At 33.0% G+C, this 15,549-nt stretch overlaps 1 long non-coding RNA gene and 1 pseudogene across 1 annotated transcript; both read left to right on the plus strand.

The window, feature by feature from the left end:
* The first annotated feature begins 1,756 nt into the window (after positions 1-1,756).
* Positions 1,757-5,802, plus strand: LOC142636261 (protein EDS1L-like; annotated as a pseudogene).
* Positions 5,803-6,328: 526 nt separating this feature from the next.
* On the plus strand, positions 6,329-9,600 carry LOC142636264 (uncharacterized). The gene is made up of 3 exons (XR_012844288.1): positions 6,329-6,730; positions 8,436-8,977; positions 9,324-9,600. It is a non-coding gene; the product is annotated as an uncharacterized LOC142636264 (long non-coding RNA).
* Positions 9,601-15,549: the final 5,949 nt, after the last annotated feature.

Raw genomic sequence — 15,549 nt, forward strand, 5'->3', positions numbered from 1 at the left:
GAGGTTGTTGAATGCCAAATGATGAGAGTTACTTTTTGCACTGCATTGTTGTCCAAGGTTGTTGGTTTCCAATGGCTGATTTGTTCACTTATATAAGATCATTTGTGACCTTGAGAAGTAAATGATTATACATGTAAATCTTTGATTGTAATATTATTCTAGAGAAATCCAATTGAATTATAGTAAGCAATTGTTTTCTATAAGAATGATGTGTTTTTTCTCTCAATTGTTGCTCCCTTTGTCTCTAATAACTATTTGTCCCAATAAATATTTGGTCTTGGCTAAGCAATCCCTTAGTCACTGCTTTGTTAAGAGATCTTGGTTTTCTTTATACTTTTTGAAGAAGTAATAAAAGTTGGGAGATTTCTTTGTACATGGTTTGTGAAAAAATATGATATGAAAGTTTGCAACAATTGTAAAATTAACAAGCAATCATGCAACTTACTTGAATTACTAGCTAGTTTTAATACTAAAAGGAGCTGGTTTTGTTAATGAGGCCTCTCATAACAGTGGAGAAAGGAATAAGGGAGCACATTTCATAGAATTATTCACAACTTTATGATTCAAATAGGTGATTTCACACTTGGTGATGGTAGAAGTGGAGTTTCAATATTTGGTGTGAAGTTTGCCAATGAGAACTATAAACTAAAGTACACCAGGTTAGGAAATTTAGAGTCCTACCTACCAGAATTCTTTGTTCATTGAGAAATGTCTTCCAAAAGTTTATGGTAATCTAATGTGTTTGATTGGTTTTGCCCCTATAGTGTATTTTCTATTACTTGGGCTGTGTTTGATTGGAAACTCCACAGATTTTATTTCTCTCTCGGTCTGTGTGTGTGATTCCTTTCTTCTTTTTCTTTTTTTCTGATCAATGATTCTTTCTTTCTTTTTTTTTGGGTTTTGGGTTTCAAAGAGAAGAATCATGGGTGGATTGGAAGAGAATTGTTGTTGGAAACCCCACAGATTTTATTTCTCTCTTGGTCTGTGTGTCTGATTCCTTTCTTCTCTTTCTTTTTTTCTGATCAATGATTCTTTCTTTCTTTCTTTTGGGTTTTGGGTTTCAAAGAGAAGAATCATGGGTGGATTGGAAGAGAATTGTTGTTGGAAACCCCACAGATTTTATTTTATTTTATTTTATTGTTGTTGGAAACCCCACAAGTTTTATTTCTCCCTCGGTCTGTGTATATGATTCCTTTCTTCTTTTTCTTTTTTTTTTTGACCAATGATTCTTTCTTTCTTTTTTTTGGGTTTTGGGTTTCAAAGAGAAGAATCATGGGTGGATTGGAAGAGAAGCCTTTTGCAGACTTGCAGTAGTTTTAATTGGGCGGGTGAAATCTTTTAAGGGCAAAATAGTCTTTTTGCTATTTGGTGAGGTGTCAAATATTTAAGCCATTAGATTAAATCTATGGATCCCAATTCTACCACTTAATGAGAATCTAAAAATGTACTATAATTGAAGTATTCCACACGCGTAGTTGCCCAGCAGTTACTTCACTAGGACTTCAGAATAAAAAGGAGGAGTGAAAAGAAAGGAAAACACAAGTCGTGCAAATCCAGACAAATAGGAAGCTCTGAAATCAGCAACCTTGATCGTGCCAGGAAACTTTATTGAAAAAATGTCTGTCACAGTTTTCACTTTAGAGACTTTTCATTGAAGGCTTTGAGTCTCTCCAATATAAAATACGAAGTCTTGGTCAATATTGTTTCACCCATAACTGATCCATAAAAACCACAGAAACAACTGAAAGAAAAAAAAATGGCCAATTTAAATCTTGGAGAAAACGTAGAAGTCAATACAGAGCTAATTAAAAAAGCTTACTCTCTTGCAATTAAGGTTCATAGCAAGTCTTCAGAGAAGGCATATGATGTTGAAGGAAGCAGTCGTCGTTCATCAGATCCTATCATCTTTAGCTTTTCTGGATGTTGGTCTGAAAATAGTTGGTATGATGGAGAACCTTTTGGAGTAACGGAGATCAATCTTCCATTATTGTTTCCTTCTCTTAGAAGTATAGGCGTTAATGAAAATGCCTTGGTCAACAAAGCCTTTTTGCAGAGATTTGTAGACAAAATCTTGGGGAATTCAGATTTTGATCGTGAGGTACTATTTGCTTCCTTCTTCTTCTACTTCTTTTTCTTGGACTCCTTTTTTAAGGGGTACTTCTTGTTCATACTATGGATTTTTCTATAACTTTTTTTTTTTTGATGAACAGGATTTTTCTATAACTTGCTCACATTGTTCATGCCTTAAATAAATTAAGAATGTAACCATGTATTTGTTTTGCTGCATAAAGTTTGGTAGAAATTTAACATGAACTGTTGAGAATTTTAAAGAAAAAAATATATACAGTAGTAATCTCAATTTTTTTATCTATCTAGTGGAGTGGTTGCATGATTGCAGGGCGGAGATACATGTACGAGTGGAGGGCCATGCTTTTAAAAATATCTTTATACTATAATAAATATTTGATATTTTAATTATTAGTCTATAAAAATGGGACAACCTCCAAATATTTGAGTTAGTCTGGTCTTAAATGTTTTTTTCCCCTCATATTTAATTTTTATTATAAAATGTGATCTTATATCTGTTAAAGTTTTGAATTATTCATGTCTTTAAATATTTCATTAGTTCAACTGAAATTTTTTTTATGCATTTTGGTAGACAATTTGGTAACTTATATTAAAAATGAGAACTTTAAAGATTCGTTATGGAGGATACTAAGTTGTGTGTATAAATATTTGTATTTGTGCATGTTTATGGAAGTTTGTTTAAGCTAATAAATTAATATTATAAGTTGGCCCCCAAACAAAAATTTTTAGTTTGTAGAACACAAACTGGATTTTAGTTTAGGGTAAAAATTATAAAAATAAAAGGTTGAAGCCAAATTAATATTAAAAATTTTAATTAACATTAATAAAGTATGTAATTAATGAAAGAAACAAAAGTTGAATAAATAAATCGATTGACATCGAAAATAATGTAAATACGAGTGATAGTTTTATTTTTCATGTTTAGTGTTAATTTATTTTTATCTAATGTTCGAGTTGAAAGATAATGTAATCATCCTTACGTTTAAGGCACCTCCTCATAATCTAAGTTAACTATAAATACTTATAATCAACATATAGTAATTGACAGCTGGAGTTACAAGACTAATTTAAGATTTTCAAACAAATTTGTTTTATTATTATTTATAAGTAAAGTAAAAAAAAAACTAAGAAGTATAATAATATACTCAAAAATTTTAAAATATTATATGTAAGCCTTGAATATATTTAAAAGAGATTTATATGATGTTTTTTAGATTAGATTAAAAGTATCAATATTGTGGGTTCTAGTTAGCTCACCTGGTAAAGTCTCTTATGGTTGCATAAGAGATTTGGGGTTCAATTCCCATCTACACCAAAAACTAATTGGTGTCTTGGTTTGATGATATAGAGCTATCATCAGGAGGGGACGCTATAAGTTGAAACTCTCTAAAAAAAAATAAAAATAAAAGTATCAATAAAAACAAAAAATAATCGGTTAGAAGAACATAGTGAAGGTGTGGGGGATTATTCTCCATCCACATCGATAAACTTCTAACATGTCTAACATTGTTAGCTACATTGTGAGTTGCAAAATTGTCTAATAGAGTTCTAATAAAGAAAAATAAAACATTTTAATCAAAGATAGTTCAACTAGAGAAAAAAATATATATATTCAAGGCCCCTCTATTTGCCAATAGAATGCACTGTCTAAAAGAATGTGAAGAAAAAAAATTAAAAACCTATTTTTGTAGTTTGATTGTTTTTTAGTAGGTCTAAATATGGAACTTTAGTTTCAATAAGAATTTAAAGAGATTATAGAAAGGATGTCATGCAAGCACTAAAACATACTCATATAGTCATATGGAATTGGAAAACAGGTGATATCTTGTTACTAAATATTACTACATTATTCAGGTGCAAAAGGCAGTGAAAGAAAACAAACAAATACTGTTTACAGGACACTCCTCAGGTGGTTCAATTGCAAACCTTGCAACAATTTGGTTCTTGGAAAAATACTTAAAACCAGAATATAACTCCAAAATTTCACCTTCCTCACCTCTGTGTGTGACTTTTGGGTGTCCCCTAACTGGTAACCACATATTTTCCCATTCTCTAAGGCGTGAGAACTGGGCTCGCTACTTCATACATTTTGTCATGAGATATGACATTGTCCCGCGAATCATGCTTGCTCCAATCTCATCCATTAAATTGGAATTTCAGAAAGTTCTCCAATTCCTCAATGCGAAATCCGTAAATCTTGCACATGCATCCATTGACACCTTCGATGCTTCAAATTTTCACATGAAAGTAATGAAGAATGCATCATCTGCGGTAAGCCATGCTGCCTGCAATCTCATGGGAAACACAAACTTGCTATTGGAAACTGTGTCAAATTTCATTCCATTATGCCCTTACAAGCCCTTTGGAACACATGTCTTCTGCACTGGCAATGGAAAACTAGTTATCTTAAGGAATCCAGATGCTATTTTGCAACTATTGTTATACTCCTCTCAATTCTGCCGTGAAGAAGAATGCACAGATATTGCCCATAGAAGTCTTCAACAACATTTTGGCTATGAGAGTGATTTGCAAGATAGCTTCCAAATGCTAAATGTGGTTTACTTGGAGTCGGAGCAACTGGAACAGCTTCCATTATCTTCAGACTCTACAAGTAGTGATATTGCAACAATTAATTCAGCCTTGAATGACCTTGGTTTGGTAAATTTTATTTCCTTTGCTTGTTTCAACAAATTTGAAAATCTTGAATTCAATCTCTTTTTAAAAAATAATTGTTTTTTAAACATGACTTGCAATAGACTATACAAAGTGAATAAAAAAAGTCTTTCAATGCTAGGAAATGTGTTGAATTTAGAGCACTGCTCACCAAAGAATTTTCTTTGTTATATCTTTGTGCTAATTTCCTGTGTGATAAGTTCTAGAGCACAAGAGCTAGATTGTGTCTTTGTGCTGCTGGAGAGCTGGAGAAGCGAAAGATTGGAAACAAAGAAAGCATCGATCTCAAGAAGCCAGATATTGAGAAAGCAATGAAATACCTTGAAGAAGACTACCGATTGAACTGTGAGAATCGTGGTCTAGGTTGTTATGATGCCTTCAAGCTTCAAGAAACCCCCAAGGATTTCGATGCTAATGTAAAGAGACTTGAACTAGCAGGTATATGGGATGAAATCATTGAAATGTTAAAAAGGTATGAACTCCCAGATGCATTTGAGGGCCTAAGAGACTGGGTATTGCTTGGAACAAGATATCGCCGCCTTGTTGAGCCCCTAGATATTGCCAACTACTATAGACACTTGAAGAATGAAGACACAGGAGCTTATATGATAAGGGGCAGGCCGAAACGTTACAAGTTCACGCAAAGATGGCGCGAGCATGCTGACAAGATGCCTGCTGAATCCAGTGGAGAATCATGCTTTTAGGCCAAGGTAGAGGAGCTGCGCATTAAAATTAGCAGCCAAGGGTTTGACCCAATCAAGGAAGAGGTTTTGCAGCTAGAAGAACAAGTGCAGAATTGGATCAATGTTAAAGAGTTGGATAGAGATGTGCTGCTGGAGAAATCCACTTTTAAGAAGTGGTGGGAAGGTCTCCCTACAGAGCATAAGTTGACATCCTGCATCAAAGATTTAATCATTTCATGAGTGCCAAGCATGTTGGTTCCTTATTTGGCTACTGCCAACAACTCTCTGTTATCTTCTATAGTTTTATGTTTGAGTTTGCAATTGCTCAGTAGGCTACTTGTGTGGGGTTATTTATTTATTTATTTATTTATTATCAAGAGTTTTATACCAGCAACAAAATAATGTATTATTTTTATGCCACTTAGGATGCTATATGAACGGTCACTCGACTTAAAATTAAAATAAATAAAAATTGAATGGTTTTATTCATTCAATTTTCTATCATTTTGTGATCGACCAAACATCCCATAACAACCCCAATTTTATATGGAAGATCTCATGGCTAACCATGATGCAGCATACCATTCCTTTTTAGCAAAACTTATGTTCATTTCTTTAGGTCTCAAATTAATTTTTCAATCACATAATTTTATTGACATTTAGCATAAATAATGTTTTAAAAATAATAATAATAATATTTTTGATAAAATTTTCAAAAGCGGCTAACTTTAACCATTTAATTGGGGGATACATCCACGTGTTTAAATTTAATTTAGTGCAGAAGGAGAGATAGGATTCGTCAAGAGAGAGAGACCAAGAGACTAGAGAAGAGAGCGATGGGAGTTTTCAGTTTTCAAAAACAGAGTTTGATAGTATTTTGGTTATTACTTTCAACTATGTGGGACCCGGTGCAGTGTATAGTCACATCAAATTTCAGACCGGTGGAACTCTCAATTTATTTTTGGCTTCTCTCTGACTTAAGCAAGAGATTTTTACGCTACCTTTTGCCTCAATTTTTTGCTCTCTTCCTTCAGATGACATTACTCGTAACCCAACCTCCGGATTCACTCATCTCACCCACCTCTCTGAACCAATATAAAATCACTTGACTTTTTCTGAGACCCAGCCTTTCTATCAAACTCCAGTGGTGTTGTTCGTCTCATAATCTCACGCGTGGGGCACGGTTGAGAGAAGAACCCATCCAAGCAAAGACCTAGCACCACCCACACCCTCATCTCTCACCTGCGTCGACATCAGCCAGTTCGTCAGCTCCGACCTCTGCTCAGGTGACCACGTTTTCTCTCTCTCCCTCCGTAAACCCACCTTGCTCTGTTTTGTATTCCTCTAAATTTCAATGTTTGTATTTCAAAGTTTTTGTTCAGGTGCTCTGTTTTGATTTTGTTTGTGTTTCAATGTTTTTTTTTTTTTTTTCCAATTTCTCTGAGCATTGATGGGTTTTGTAAAATAATGAAATTTGTGTCTGATGGGTTTTGTAAAATAATCGACTCTGTCTGTGATGAAATGTGGACTGAGAAACTTTGATTCGGGTATATGTTATGGGTTACTGTTTGGGTCAGCACTGTTTTATGCTAAAAATCCCATCTTTTTGTGACTTTGTTTGCCATTTTGTGTGCTGAGTCTTTAATAAATATTTCGCTGCTTCTGTCTCCCTTCTTTTCTTTATATTGATGGTTTATCAGAAATTTCATATTTTGAAGCACTCTTTTATAATCACTTGAAGGGACTCTGTGTGTGATTTATTATAAATTCAATATCTATGGTCATTTCTTCTTGACAAGAGTGGCTGCTTTCTTTCTAATAACAAAGTGTACAACTGGGTTTATTCATTCTCTTGGATCAGATTGAGTCATCGCTTTTATTTTGTAACTTTGTTTTGTAATTCTATAAAACTTGAGGTTCTGTCTACTTGAGGTTGCATCCTCTGGATTTGTTTGGATCTCACTTTCTGTACATAATTCTGGAAGACAAATTTTGTTTGATCTTTCAAAAGGCCAAAGGGACCCACATTGACATATTATTAAAACCTATGATCTATAAAGTAACGCATTGTTGTGCTGGGATATTTGTTACACTTGGTAGCCTCACAGATTTCAGAAAGTTATCTTAGTAAGGAAATGATTTTTATTCTTTCTCGTAGATTGTCTGCTTTTGTAGTTTTTAGCATAAGTGTCATGTTTACTTCCTAGCGTAAATCTGACCAAGGTTATCATACACAGCAAGAGGTATTTGTGGAAATTGTTTCCTGAAGTTGCAAGGTTTTGTAGTTTTGAGAGTAGACAGTGGTGGAGACCACGACCTATGAAGAGCCAATAAGGGTCTAGTTGGTTTAGACCACCACATGTTTCTAAAGAAAATTTGATTGAAGCTCAGAACTGGATAGAATGTATTAATTACAACCTGGGATTATAAACGACAAATAACTTTGATTAGTTTCTATGCGTTACTCCCTAACATGGTGTTTAAATTAAATATAACATGTTTGCCATTTACTTTATTGAACTATAGTTTATTTGGGGGTCAGTATATATCTTCATTGTCAAAGCCTTGTTGACAATGTATTTTGTAACTTATATATTATTCCTATAATTTGACAATGGAATATGTTATATCATCTTTATGTTAACATTCAAATTTTATATATATATATATATATATATATATATATTGTTTCCTGGATATGTAAACAAATTAGATTGTTTACAATGCACACAGGTTATGTCAAAGCATTGTTGATAATGCATAGGTTATGTCAGAATGTTGATATTTATGTATTTTGATTAGTTTATTTATGTCAAAGCATTGTTGATAATGCACAGGTTATTTATGTTTGATATATATATATCCAATGTGTATGTGAAGATATCACTATTAAAGCAATTAAGGCCTCTTTATTTATGTATTTGATGAGTTTATAAAATAGTTTTGTTGACATTTGTGAAAATGTTGATATTTCAGTAATGCTGTTTGCAGGCGATGGGTCTTCAGGATATGGAGGCAGAAGTATAGAGAAGGAAAAGGAAAAGAAAAAACCACAAACCTTTCTCTTCCATTTGGGGTGTGTGTGTGTGTCTGTGGAGATAGGAAGACAAAACAGTGTTTTGGGTGAAAGGAGAGAGAAGAGGACACGCGCGAGAGAAAACCAACCTTCTGGCCTGTGCAGGCTGTGGGCTCCACCAAAAAGTGAAAAAATTGAGTACTGAGATGTGGGGCACGGTTTTGAGATATTGGAGCCAAACAAAGATTTTCAGTTTTGGGTTTTGAGTGAGATAGAGTTTTGAGAAATGAGTGATGTTTTTGAGTTATGAGTTTTGAGATACTTCCAATCCAAGCACTTTACAGACTTGGGTTAATGTCAAAATGGGTTTTGATATGAGTTTGTTTTATTGTGTAAATACATGTCATTTTGTGTGCGAGTTATTGAGTGAGTGAAATTTGTGTTCTTGAGCGTGCTTAAATTAGCGTAAACACATGGAGTAGTTGAGTGCAGATCTTAAAATCTGGGTATGTAAACGGTAAGTTCTACCTTGTTTTTTTTTTTTTTCTTCTTCCTTTGCTTTGATCTTTGTTATTGCTTTGCTTCTTTATTGTTGCTGTTGCTGTGGCCTTTGAGTCCTCTGTTATTGTTGCTGAAGGTGTTTGTTGAAGTGCTGCATAGAGTTTTAGTTTATCTCTTTCTATTCTGCCTTCTTTATTCTTTTCTTTTTGGATTTTTATGTTAATGTGATGCTGAAACTGTGATCGTAAATCTTTGGGTCCAAGTTGTAGTAATGTGCTTTAAGTTGCAAAAACAAACAAAAATGTGCTTTTCAATTGTTAACAAAAAGAGCGCTTGATATGGTTTCTTATTCTGGTGTACAGGGACGAAGTGGCCAAGTTTAAGCTACTTTTGCAATTTGTTGATGTGCAATCTTATAGCATTGGTAGAAGGGAATGGAGGTTGTTGAATGCCAAATGATGGGAGTTACTTTTTGCGCTGCATTGTTGTCCAAGGTTGTTGGTTTCCAATGGCTGATTTGTTCACTTATCTAAGATCATTTGTGACCTTGAGAAGTAAATGATTATACATGTAAATCTTTGATTGTAATATTATTCTAGAGAAATCCAATTGAATTATAGTAAGCAATTGTTTTCTATAAGAATGATGTGTTTTTTCTCTCAATTGTTGCTCCCTTTGTCTCTTTTAACTATTTGTCCCAATAAATATTTGGTCTTGGCTAAGCAATCCCTTAGTCACTGTTTTGTTAAGAGATCTTGGTTTTCTTTATACTTTTTGAAGAAGTAATAAAAGTTGGGAGATTTCTTTGTACATGGTTTGTGAGAAATATGATATGAAAGTTTGCAACAATTGTAAAATTAACAAGCAATCATGCAACTTACTTGAATTACTAGCTAGTTTTAATACTAAAAGGAGCTGGTTTTGTTAATGAGGCCTCTCATAACAGTGGAGAAAGGAATAAGGGAGCACATTTCATAGAATTATTCACAACTTTATGATTCAAATAGGTGATTTTACACTTGGTGATGGCAGAAGTGGAGTTTCAATATTTGGTGTGAAGTTTGCCAATGAGAACTATAAACTAAAGTACACCAGGTTAGGAAATTTAGAGTCCTACCTACCAGAATTCTTTGTTCATTGAGAAATGTCTTCCAAAAGTTTATGGTAATCTAATGTGTTTGATTGGTTTTGCCCCTATAGTGTATTTTCTATTACTTGGGTTGTGTTTGATTGGAAACTCCACAGATTTTATTTCTCTCTCGATCTGTGTGTGTGATTCCTTTCTTCTTCTTTTTATTTTCTGATCAATGATTCTTTCTTTCTTTTTTTTTGGGTTTTGGGTTTCAAAGAGAAGAATCATGGGTGGATTGGAAGAGAATTGTTGTTGGAAACCCCACAGGTTTTATTTCTCCCTTGGTCTGTGTATATGATTCCTTTCTTCTTTTTCTTTTTTTTTTTGACCAATGATTCTTTTTTTTTTCTTTTTTTTTGGGTTTTGGGTTTCAAAGAGAAGAATCATGGGTGGATTGGAAGAGAATTGTTGTTGGAAACCCACTGATTTTAATTTATAATATTTTATTGTTGTTGGAAACTCCACAGATTTTATTTCTCTCTCGGTCTGTGTGTTTGATTCCTTTCTTCTCTTTCTTTTTTTTTCTGATCAATGATTCTTTCTTTCTTTCTTTTGGGTTTTGGGTTTCAAAGAGAAGAATCATGGGTGGATTGGAAGAGAATTGTTGTTGGAAACCCCACAGGTTTCATTTATCTCTCGGTCTGTGTATATAATTCCTTTCTTCTTTTTCTTTTTTTTTTTGATCAATGATTCTTTCTTTCTTGGTGTGAAGTTTGCCAATGAGAACTATAAACTAAAGTACACCAGGTTAGGAAATTTAGAGTCTTACCTACCAGAATTCTTTGTTCAATGAGAAATGTCTTCCAAAAGTTTATGGTAATCTAATGTGTTTGATTGGTTTTGCCCCTATAGTGTATTTTCTATTACTTGGGCTGTGTTTTTTTTTTTTTTTTTTTTAATTTTTATGTTACTTATCAAAGCGAATGTGTTTGACTGGGTTTTACAGATTTTTGTAGAATAGCTTTGATTTTGGGAACTCTTTATTTATTTATTTTTTCTATTTTCAAACCAATGCCATTTGGGTTCTAAATATTGCTCTATTTTCTTGGAGGTAGTCACACTCAAAAGATATTGATTGGAATGCAGGCTATTTAAAAGAGAATTGTGATTTTGCTTATATGACAAAAAGATTTCAATTCTGCTTTTCAATCTTTTATTTATTTTTGCATGCAACTATTTAGAGTTGATACATTGATTTTGTTTCTGATTTGTTCACTTCATTGAAATAGTATCATCTCATGCTTATGTTGTTTGATGATGTGCGATTTTATAACTTTTCGAAATCCAATATTTGTGCAGTGAGGTTGATTTTTAGTTAATATATTTGTTTCTGATTTGTAGTGAGGGCTGACATGAGCCTACTTAAATGATTTCAATGTAGGTTAATTCCAGATGTCAAATTACAGGGTCACTTCGTTCCATGCTGCTGGGGACAACACTAAACAGTATCATCAATTGACTTTGGACAAGATTTACCAGATCAAGCTCCACAACCCTGAATGAAGTGCATCACATTTGCTCTTATATTTTACTTGAAATACCCAAAATGCCAAGAATTGATGCTACTATTACCGATGCTAATAAACAAGTAAATCGCTGTCCTAGAAGAACTCACATAAAGGAAGAAGAATTAATTCAAAAATCAATTATTTAAATTAAAGAGTATTTTAAAATATTTAGTATAGATTTTTTTTTTCAACGAGTTGTGGAGAGATTTGCCATTGTATTAATTTTGGTGCAATTCTTTTATTGAATATAATCACCCGTGCATAGAAAAATTAGAAATACTATGAATTTTGGTACGGCCATGCATAAACAATGTTTTTGTTTGTCCACAAGATAGAGATCACTTACAGGTTAAACTCGTAACACTTTTGAAAGGTAAACAATAGGTTTTGTATCTTTTTACTCCTGAATTATACTTTTTAATTTCTTCTATATTTACTTATTCACCCTTTTTTTTAAAAAAAACTTTCGAACCTTAAATTTTAATTTGATATAAGGTAAATGTTAACAAGCATCGTGCGGTGCTTGTTAACATTTTCTTTTTTATGTTTTATTTAAGAAGAGGAAAAAATGCTGTCAAAAAATTGCCAAAAGAGATAAAATTTTTTTGCCAAAAACTGAAAAAGTGTCAAAAGATGAAAAAGTTACACAAAAAATTATCTAAATCATGTTGTTAACGGGCACCGTGCCCGTTAATACAACCCTTTGATATAATAGGAAACCACCTAGACTCCCTTGGTGCCATTGTTGTTTTGAAACCCACAGATTTTATTTTATCTATACTACTATTTAAGCGGTTGTACTTGTTTTGGCTGTATTTTTTTTTGTTCCAAAATAACCCTATACCCCTAGGTTTAAGTTGAGACAGAACTAAATGATAGTTCCGTAAATGATTTTTTTTTGTCCAAAATACCCCTACAACCTATGTTTAAGTAGAGGCAAAACTTGGTAAAAATAGTTCTTTAACTTTCAAGTAAAACATTATCTACAAAATAGGAACACATTTCCAGTACACTTATGTTAGTTTTCAAACTCAAATTGCTTCTTCTTCAGTTATGCAATTCTCTCAATTCTGTGTTTTCAAACTCCTTTCACCCACCTTTTTGTTTCAAATTTCAATACAAACAACAACAACAACAACAACAACATAGATTTGAGGTAAGCTTTTTCTTATATCAAATCTTAGCCCTCTCTCTCTCTCTCTGATATCACTTTTTTGTCTTTAATGATGACTGCACGAACTGATTTTGGGTCATATGGAACAGGTTTTATTTCTGTATGCATGAAGTTTGTTTCCCTCATGTTTATTTTTTAAGTTTGATTTTTTTTTTTTTTTTGGGCCACATCGAACAGGTTCTATTATATGTACAGGTTTTTTTTTTTTTGCCACCAAGCTTAATGCCTTGCCATCATAATGTTCAGGGTTGAAAGTTGTTTCCCTCAGGTTAGTAACATTTTTTTTTTGAAAGTCTTGGATTATGGTTTAATAAAGGGTTGTTTTATCTCCAACAAAAATATATTATTTTTATCGTGATTTAGATACTAAAAGGACTCCACTTTGTTAACATTATCATTATCATTATCTTATCTTTTCTTATATTTTTTTACTTTTCTTTTATTTATTATATCATTATCTTACATTATCTTCACTTTTTTCTTCTTTTTTTTTTCTTTTTTTGCTTGAAGTTGCAAACAAAAAAAAAATTAAACCAACGTTGATGGTTTTTTTTTTTTTTGCTTGAAGTTGCAAAAAATAAAGGAAACTAACGTTGATGGTTTCTTTATAGTTGGGTAAAACTATATCTTTAAACTCTTGCAAAAATATTGCCTACAAAATAGAACTACTCTCTATTCAAGTATATGAAATGCTCCAACTACCCATTCCTTCCATCACTAAACTCACATTTGCAAAAAAAAAAAAAATTCATTTTGTTTTTTTACCTTTATCAAGGCTCAACCGTTTTAACATTAAAAAAAAAAATCCATTTTTTTTTTTAGTTTGTAGTTTCTTACTCTAATCTCACGTTACTTTTAAATTTTTTTATTAAAAAAAAAAAAAAAACCTGCTCCCAGTTAATTGTTTATGTTCACGTTCATTCTCCTTTCTCACCCTAAAAAATAGGCCCTACAACTATCCAATCCTCATCCCTATCCTCAAGTCCTTTTTTTTATATATATAATAATTTTATATATACCAAGAACAAAAGTGTAGTCTATACTACTATTTAAGGGGCTTTCTCTATTTGGATTCCACATTTTGGATGCCTAAAATACTCTCATCATATCCACTTACAAGTTTTCAACTAACGAGGATAAATATGTAAATTAAAACTCCTACACTTTAAAACCCACAAACTCATGTACGCTTTGCAGTTTCCATCTCTCATTCTTCTTTAGATTGAAGATATTTAGTTTTGCTTTGCATCCTCCTTTCTTTTTCTTCAGATTAAAGACATTGTTAGAGGCTCCAACAAATTTCCAGGTTCTATCTTTTGCAAGTTTCTCTTTGTTTTCTTTTCTTTGGTTTATGATTGACTTTCTTTGAGCTCTACTTTTTTTTTATATGTATCACGTTAACTCTTTTTTTTAAAAAAAAATAATATAATTTTGAAATTTTGAAATGAATGGTTCATTCATATACTCTACCACTATACTTTTTAATGAATTGTCATTTCATGTTGTAGGTATTGTGATCCAAAGACATGGCTGCCTTATGCTACAAAATAAGCATTCAACCAACAAATTTTCAGGTTCTATCTTTTCCAAGTTCCTCTTTATTTTCTTTTCTTTAGTTTATGAATGAATTTCTTTGAATTCTACTTTGTTCTTTTTTTTTTTTTATATGTATCACGTTAACTCTTTTTTTTTATTTTTAAATGTAATTTTGAAAATTTGATTAATGATCAATTACTATTTCCTCACTTTTTTTTCCTTCTTCGTATTTTATTTTTACCATCATTGTATATGTTTTTGGCCTTAAATTTTTTTTTTTAGTTATTTATCTAAATATTTGATGATGTGGTGGTTAGATTTTAAATTGTCCATGATAGAGTTTGATGATACAAAGAAAATCAGTAGGCTGGATGCTTCGGACTTGAAAAGATCACTTGCTTTCTTGATGGCTTGAAAGACAAAGAAAAGCGATCAAAGGTGACCGGGATTGCCGGCTAAGAACCCTCCGATGACAAAGTTAGTTTTCTCCCTGTATTTTTGGAATTCCAATTTTTTTGGGAATCGTAAAAATGTACCTTTCATTGGTCTGAACGGGTGTTTATATAGTGCCCAAGGAGCGGTTATTGGAATTGTAACCTCTCCTAGATTTGAGGAGGTCAGGGGTTCTTGGATAACTCCTACAACCGTTTAGGAGTTATATCTTCTCATACAATGGTCACTGGAAGTTATGCTTAAATCACGGAGTGGAAAAATGTACTTAGTAATTTCCAAGTGTAAAGGTCTCGTCCAGGGGTCTTCATGTGGACGAATTCTTTCGAGATGGGAATGTGCGCCTCCCTTGGACGAGTGATGTAGGTTTGTCCCCGTCCAAGGACGACCATGCGCGTTAGACTCGTCTTGATGCTACCTTTTGGACGGACGGCTGATGGTGTGATGACCATGGACGGTCTGAGCATCTTCATCCCTATCAGTTGCCCCCTTGTCCAGGGGTCATGCAGCATATTACCAAACTTTAGGACGAGTTTTTTTTTTTTTTTAAGAAGCGTGCCACGTGTTGCCATTTCATACGGGGTTGGTTATGTCGACTTACTTTCTCGATGCAGATGCCACGTGTCACTTTCTCATTGGTTTTGTCATTGCGATTACCGAGACTTTTCCTCCTATAAATAGTGGTTTCCCTCTCATGCCCCTCTCACTTTTTCAGATTTTCTGTTTTGACACTCTCGTCCGTCGCCTCGTCTAGGAGTATTCTCAGCGTCCTTAGTATCTTTCGTCTA

This window comes from Castanea sativa, chromosome 5 (assembly GCF_040712315.1).
Source record: "Castanea sativa cultivar Marrone di Chiusa Pesio chromosome 5, ASM4071231v1".
NCBI classification, from domain to species: domain Eukaryota; kingdom Viridiplantae; phylum Streptophyta; class Magnoliopsida; order Fagales; family Fagaceae; genus Castanea; species Castanea sativa.